The sequence below is a fragment of the Ammodytes marinus genome (genome assembly GCF_949987685.1).
Source record: "Ammodytes marinus genome assembly, chromosome: 10".
NCBI lineage: Eukaryota > Metazoa > Chordata > Actinopteri > Uranoscopiformes > Ammodytidae > Ammodytes > Ammodytes marinus.
This window is the reverse complement of record NC_137214.1, coordinates 20404886-20412561: the sequence shown is the minus strand read 5'-3', so window position 1 is coordinate 20412561 and position 7676 is coordinate 20404886. Positions and strand designations below refer to the sequence as shown.

Here is a 7676-nt window from a genome sequence, read left to right as displayed (position 1 = left end):
CATAATATTTTATTTTATATTAATATTTTTATGGAAAATCCATGTGTCCTTCTTCAATAGCTTCTAATTCATCTGACCCAGTGTCTCCAAATTATTTGTTCACACAAAATTTCTCAGATTTAGCCTCTTAATTTTCCTCTCAAAGTGCACCAGATTCATGCATTTCACTTTAAAAAGGTTAAAAAAATCTCCCGGGGGGGCATACCCCCGGACCCCTCTAGTAGGGTCTGAATCTCGGCTGTCTAATATTTTCGCACAGCCGCACAGTGGTGGCACTAGTGGAAAAAACTGGGTGTGTGAATGATATTTAACAAAGATCTATAGTTTCAGCAGCGCTAACATTGGAGAGGGGCCCCCTAATCATATTTCGCTTAGGGCCCCCTGAAGGCTTGGGCTCTGACCATCAGTGCAAAGAATGCTATTTTTATATCGTTTTTTGTAATGCTTTTGTCATGGGCATGCTCACCCAGGGACAGAACAACTGGTATAGTAAAAACCACTACTGCTTTTGTCCAGAGTGGGTGCAAGAATTAACACGAACTGAAAGTTCCCTGGAGCACCTTTGATAAAGTTTCTGATTTGTGTCTTATTTTAATAAAAAAAAAGTCTAACTATAAAGGTCCCCATGACATTTTAGCCTAGCTGTTTCAAAGCTTTTGATGTATCACAGATGGAGTTTGCCCAGCAGACGTTGAAACTTCAATTTTTTCTGAAGTCTTTGGTTTAAAAGTTGATATTGACCATTTATTCTTGACTGAGGAAATATATCAATATAATATCTTATCAGGGTTCATAATGAAATACCTCAATAATTAAATTATTATTAGGCTACATAAGAATACATTAAATTAATGTATTTGTTTATTTATTTTGTTTTGTTTATTTATTTCTGAATTTGCTTCTGCGGTCAGATTTAAGTGAATTATCCGACGAACTTTATAGGCTACTTAATTGTTGACTTTTGAGAAGGCTACACGCAGCAAACAAATAAAAAAATTGAGTCAGGCTGCTTCCTTGGAATTAATAATGAATGACACACATTCAGCACGGATCAATTTTAGAAATGAGTTACACTCACTCAACCCCAGCCCCCCCTTCCCCACCTCCGGCCGTGTTCCGCGCATGCGCAACACGGCTCCAGGAGTGCTGTTTCGGCCTGTTCCGCGGCCGCTCGGTCATTTTCGCCTCTTTGTTTTACTGATAGTGGATTTAACTCGGATTCAACCCAATATCCAGCGGACCGTGCTGCTCCCAAACAGGTTAGTTCGCCTTACTGCTCTTGTCCTCTTAATGCTCCGTCCTCGGCGGGTCTATCGCCGCTTTACGGTCCCGGTTTGTGCCCCCCACCTCCTGATTCTTCGCATGTCTCTTTCCGCTTGGTGCTACGGGGCATGCTATACGTGTTGTTGTATGTGTCTATGTGGTGGTGTATGGCGGCGCCGGGCCCTGCAGTTGCACACACCGGGGATGGGTTCTTGTAAGGGGAAACGTGCATTGGGAAGGCGGCTTTAATGCTAGCTGGGAGATGCACACGGTTAGCCGTGCCGGAGACGAGGCTGTTGCAGCCGCTTCTCTGCCTGTCTCGTCACGTTTAAAATGCTGTTGTTCCTCTCAGCCAATTCTTCTTTCCCATTGAGCTGGAATGTTCTTGAAAAAAAAATCTCATGGTCCACCATTAGGCTAACCTCTTCCTCCTGCTGTCCAAAGTTCAGTGCTTGTGTTTATTTGTGTGTGTGTGTTAGTGTGCGCGCGTGGTGGATCTACATGAGGTTCAGATAAAATCAAGACAGAAAGTTGGTGCATTTGTTCTTCTTCAGGGTGGATGTCTCCCCTCGCCAGACTGCTGCAGCAGCAGCAAGCCCTGTGTGTGACATTGGGGGGGACGGCATGCAAAGAGCAGCCAACAAGTCTGTGTGCAGTTTTTCTTTAGGTTGGGGGGGTGCAGCTAAAAACACCATCTTCCCACACAGAGAGTAACGTGTCTGCGTGATGGTCAGTACAGGGCTTTAGAATCTGGGGCTTCCTCAACTTTCTTCTTCTTTATTTTCCCCCCTGCAACACAGGAAGCGTGGTTTTGGGTGAATCGCAGGTCAAAAGATGTAGGTGTCTAGGTTTATACTGGGTTAAATTTGGTTGAGAAGTGATGGTTTTGTTGTTGTTTTTTGCTGTCTGAATACAAGAATTGTGTTTAAGTCATCTTAAGGTGACACGCTGCTAAAAGCTCACATGTGTTGGTGGTCAGTCACGTCCTCAACTTCCCTCTAGCACTAGACGTGCTGTCTCAACGTTAATCTGACGCATCCTAACATTTCAACTCACGAGCAGGTTTTTTTTGACATCTCAGCTTGTTTGGAAGTCAATGTGGTCCATTATACAAGTCACTCAAGTGTATGTGTGATGCCTCCGGTAGTGCACACACACTGATATTGGAGGCTCCAATATCATTAGAGCTTACAGTAAGGTAGGATACATCATGTGTGCACAGCTTTGAACTTTCAAAATAAAACATATTTGCATTTTCGTAGACTTTGGATTTTTCGAATAAGCAACACAGTCTAGTTTCTAACGAGGTGGGAAAACCTAATCAGACGCAATGTAGGTAATCATTCAATGAATAAAGAATCATTTTCTTTAGTCTCTGAACACCACGTTCAATTCATCTTACCTCCAACTTGTTCTTGATTTGTAGATACAGAAGCTAATTCACCCTCTCCCATGTTGATATCTGTGGAAAACTAGGACAGAAATGACTTGGTTAGACAACACGTGTACTGTACATTAATGGGTTGATAAAAATACAAAGAGTAATTGAAACACTAATAAAACAACACCGACATGTGACCTGGGTGGCTTAAATATTTGACTCTACAAAGTTTACCTAATTGTAGTGTCAGCGACCAGAAACCTTTTGACCTGCAGGTCACCAAATCAATACATGCACTGCAAACTGCATAGCTTCACACTGAGCAGGCTTTTGGTGCAGGGAAAACAAGGAGTATTAATCCCCTTGGTTTTGAGATCAAGGGGAAGTTACTATATATTGGCATTAAAACTGCTCTCTGGGTCTTTTTATTATACTATTTATATAATTCAGTGAGAGAAAAACTGGGCAGTTCAGCTTTTCTTAGATGAGGCTTTAACTCACTCTTTTAAGTTAACTTTGTATTTTTGAAAATTTCCCGTGGAAACGTGTACCAGCTTGACACTTGAGTCCAAATCTATGGAGCCTGACTGAGTGAAGTGTTAAGCAGCTCTCTTCCACCACAGCCACTCTTTTTCTAAATTAAGGCTGGGACTCGGATGAATTTTTTTAATATAAAGATATCACCATGCGTACCTCATCTTGACAGGCTCCTTTCCACCGAAGGCCACACTGAGCTGAATACTTGTTCTTGGCCAGTTGAATGTTTCTTGGCCCCGCACTCAGAGATAGCATATGATACGGCTGTTGCATAAGCCTGCACACGCCCGCCAAGCATGAACTCTCATGTCAGGTTTCTGCTTACTGTGCAGGGAAACCCTTATTTACCCCCAGCTTTTCTGGATAGCTGACCCCTGACCTTTAGTGAATAACCTCGAATGAGTGTGTTCTACTGTTGTGGCAAGATTTATAATACATGATGGCTTCTTAATTAACAAAAAGGACATTTACTTTGACCCGTTACCCGAAAAACATGCATCCCCAGCTCTGTTTTAAACACCGTTAATGGCCCTGCTGGGCAGTCAGATAAAACTGTCGGCCCTACGGTGCAGATGAGGCCTCCTTAGGGCCAGCGCTGCTTGATTATTAAAAAAAGAAAAAAACTCAATAGTGGCTTAAGCACTCAGAGATGCATTCGTCTTTTTCCTGGATAGGATATTATCTCGGGCAACTTCCTAAATGAGCTGCCGGGCAACTGTGACGGATCCCTCGCCTGAAAATCAAGCTGCCGTTCCTGGGAAGCTGTTCAAATCCGTAGCGCTGGCTAGCACTTTCTCGTCCTCAATGCTGTTACTTAGTCCATTTGATGAGAACAGAAAAATAATTTCTGTAAAGAAAGTAGTAGATCAACCAGCAACCCTGTGGCGCTAAAATGTGATCAGACAGGACAGGAGGCATTCGTACAGTGCCGAAGCACAATTGACTGCTACAGTGTAGTTTGTTTGACCAGTGCGAGTGCTCTGTACCGCACTCAAGCACAGTGCACTTCCTTGGCCCTGGCACGGTTGGAAGAGATGTGCTTCAACAAGGTTACGGAGGCTAATGTACAGGCCCGCATGATCACGCGCATATACAGCCTTTCGGACTTCAATTTTAAATATCAGACTGTTCCCAGCAACCCACCAAGACCATGCACACAAGGGTTTGTGTTGGTCTGATGTAGTAGTGGAACAAAAACCATCTGATACAAATATTTTCGAAAACCCTGAACCCGTAAGCATTAAGAGTTAAGACGTGGTGACGTATTGACAAGAAGCAATCGTGATTAGGCCCTGCATGGTCTTTTAAAGCAGTGTGAATGCAGGACGGGCCTGGTCAGAGGGGGAGGAGGAAGGGGGGGGGCAATCGCGCTTAAGCATGCCACGGATCAACTGGGCCAAGTGTGAGTGCGCCCTTTTGATGTCAATCACTACAAAGAGGTGTATAATGCTGTGTGACAGGATTGTACAGCTCTTTACTGTCAAGTTTATCACAACATTTCATCCTGTGTCTTGCATTTGCATGATGAACAGCAAAAAGAAACTAAACAGCACGCTGACATATTATTGGTTGCCACAAGGCAAGGCAAGTTTATTTATATAGCACAATTCAGACACAAGGCCACTCAAAGTGCTTTACAGGGGCAAGATTGAAATACATAAAACACATTAGAAAAGCGAATGAATAGAAATAAAACATTTACAAGCTAATGAATAGAAATAAATAATTTAAATACACTAAAATTGCAGGTTACAATGGAAACAGAAAAGTCTTCAGACTTGACACTACATTTACATTGTAGCAAATGTTAAGCCACTTTCAACTTCTTTACTAGACCCCCCCCCTCCTTTTTCTTACCTAATGCCCTCTGCTTAGTGAATTGATCAATAGAGGGCCAGATTGCCCCAAATGAGTGCATCTCCTCTCATTTAGACTTTAATTGAAAGGATATAATCCTGAGACAACTGAATGGCACATGACAGAGTGTAAAGAGAAGCTTTGAACTGTTGTGACTGACACCATCTCTTTTCATTCGCTATAGATCAAGCATCAATACTACAACTGTAGGAATATAAGTGATAGTGCTTACGAGCAATATTAAGACCAAGTGTGAAGAAAACTCAAAACATTTTCTGAAGCAACATTCAGAGGACAGAGGAACGCACATGCCGATGGATATCCTTTTGATCAGGTAGTGCTACTCCGGCTGTTCACTCTCTTCAGATAAGATTCATGGCCTTGCTTGTGCTTTCCAGGTCTATTCTCATTTCTCTCTGACTTTTTTAATGTCAACATCTTGTGTGACTGGTTGTCAACTGCTTGTGTGAAGATTGAAACAGTTTGACTTGCCTTTGAGGTTAACAATTAAAAACAGTCGCTGACAGAGAACACCAGAAGGGTTGAATGAATTGAGTGTTTCCATGGGTAACCTTCTCATGTCTTGTCAGTTCAATTCGGGGAGAACAATGTTTTCCTACAAGTGTTTGTGACATGATCACATGACATTTAGATTAGTCAGCTGCATTCAGCCTAATTCAAATCCCTCACAGTGCTCCACAGCACTTGTGTGTGTTTGTTATGTAGTGCAGTAATGGGAAAATAAAGCAGAAGCTGGGCAGCTTCCAGTCTCACTTGTTAGCTCAGCCAGTTTAATGAAGACAGTACATTGTGTGTATGGATGCTGAAAGCTGCCCTGGAAGGGTTTCCTCTTTGGGCTTTCTGGTGATGTAACCATCTCCCTGGCAGCCATATCAGAGGTATTGAGTTGCTGTGATTCTATTATTGTGACTTGATCTATCTTAACAGTGCACGTTTGATTTTTATATTGAGCTTGATTCTCCTGTAAACCCATCTGATTTGCATATTTGCTTTTTGTATAAAGCTACTCTGCTGTTTGTCCAAGCTTTGAAAAAAGCTGTTTCAGTGGCTACTTTGGTAGATAAGATCATAATTTTTGGGTAGTTAATAAAGTTTAAGACATAATCAAGAAAGGTGTTGATGAAGGCATTGAACACCTCTATATAATTGGGACAGCTTTTTTGTATTCAACCACAATTTGTTTTTAAAACAATCATTCTTCTCAGTGCTGATTGTAAGGCTGCATTCAAACCAAATCCGGTGGTGTGGCAGAACGCAGCAGTGATGTGCGGCAGTGGGAGTTTCACTTAATTAAATACTCCACCTCTGCCTGTCGTTCGGGCGGTATCTGGAAGACGCTCAAATGCCGTGATGGGCTGCTGCCTGCAACATGACGTAGGGCTGCGTTCCTCCAAACGATGAGCAAGTCTCTACTTTCTTGCCGCAGCCAGTTGCATGTTGCTTCATGCGACGCCAACCTCAGCAGCTAAAATGAACGGGCCACATTCAAATATGTGAGAAAAGTTGCGTTTTCCGCTGCAACACCTGATTTTGTGTGAATCAACCTATAAGACATACCTGATCATCATAGTTTAGATGACATTTTCTTTTACTATAGTTCCCCTGCCCACTAAGCCTTCAGCTGTATGATTCACTGATCGCTTAGCTTCTACTCACTCGCATCAATTAAGACTGGTAGATGTCACTGAATTAGAGATTGACAATTTGTTAAAAGATTGGTATTCATAGGACAACAACACAATATCACCTGGTCCTCTCATACCTAACTGTAATACACTGGGCTGAGGCTGCCTTAACCAGACAGACTATATATCAGCTCAGCTTTTATTAAGGGGTCTGTCAGCTGTTTGATAAAGTGATCAAGGGGTCAGAGAATGTCAGCAGATGCACTCATTTCTCCTGAAAGTCTGTAACAGCCATGCACAAGTGACATATCTATTTAGACTCTCTGTCGATGTAATGATCCAAGAAAGCCCTTTGTAAATGAACGTTGGTGGCCCAAATGAGGAATTAATTACTTGCTTGCCTTGTGCTTGAGCCCAGCTTGTACAATAAATGGGTAATAACTGTCATCCCCCGGTCCGTGTGCGACTCACCCTGTCTCTGCCTGCGGCCTGAAACCCACACTTTGTGGTTAAAACTGGAAAAACCAGACAGGACAACAGTGCTGCGAGCCTGTTAACCGACAAACCCACGCAATGGCTCATTACATCCTCCTTGTTGCAGCAAGTTTCGTCTCCACCGCAGATTGAATTGTGCATTTTGAATAGGTTTAATCTGAGAAATGGAATGGGGGAATGATTGCCTTTCGTTCAGTCTGAAATTGAAAAGTTTGTCATATACAGCTGTTAAAGTAAACATAGCCCTGTTTAAACGGCTGTCTTTCCTGCACAGTGTACAACAGGATAAGGATTGATGTAATGCCTTACAGTAGTTGTTCAGAGGGAGGGTTGAATTAGTATATTATACTTGATCAATCAGAAATTGAGCTGGCAATTGATCATCAATTATTTAATTTGAAAGAAAAGCGGAAAAAATGCTGCATAGTTGCTAGTAGGGGTGTGAACGTTTACAAAAATGCCTAACCGTGTACACGGTTAACCGTGACATCATTGTC

The 7676-nt window shown here is 42.4% G+C and overlaps 1 protein-coding gene across 1 annotated transcript in view; it reads left to right on the top strand.

The window, feature by feature from the left end:
• The first annotated feature begins 1169 nt into the window (after window positions 1–1169).
• The window catches only part of pcgf3 (polycomb group ring finger 3), a 47194-nt gene continuing 40687 nt past the window's right edge, over window positions 1170–7676 (top strand). The window contains exon 1 of the mRNA XM_080034990.1: window positions 1170–1259. The gene's annotated coding sequence lies outside the window, so the exon portion shown is untranslated. The remainder of the gene's footprint in view (window positions 1260–7676) is intronic.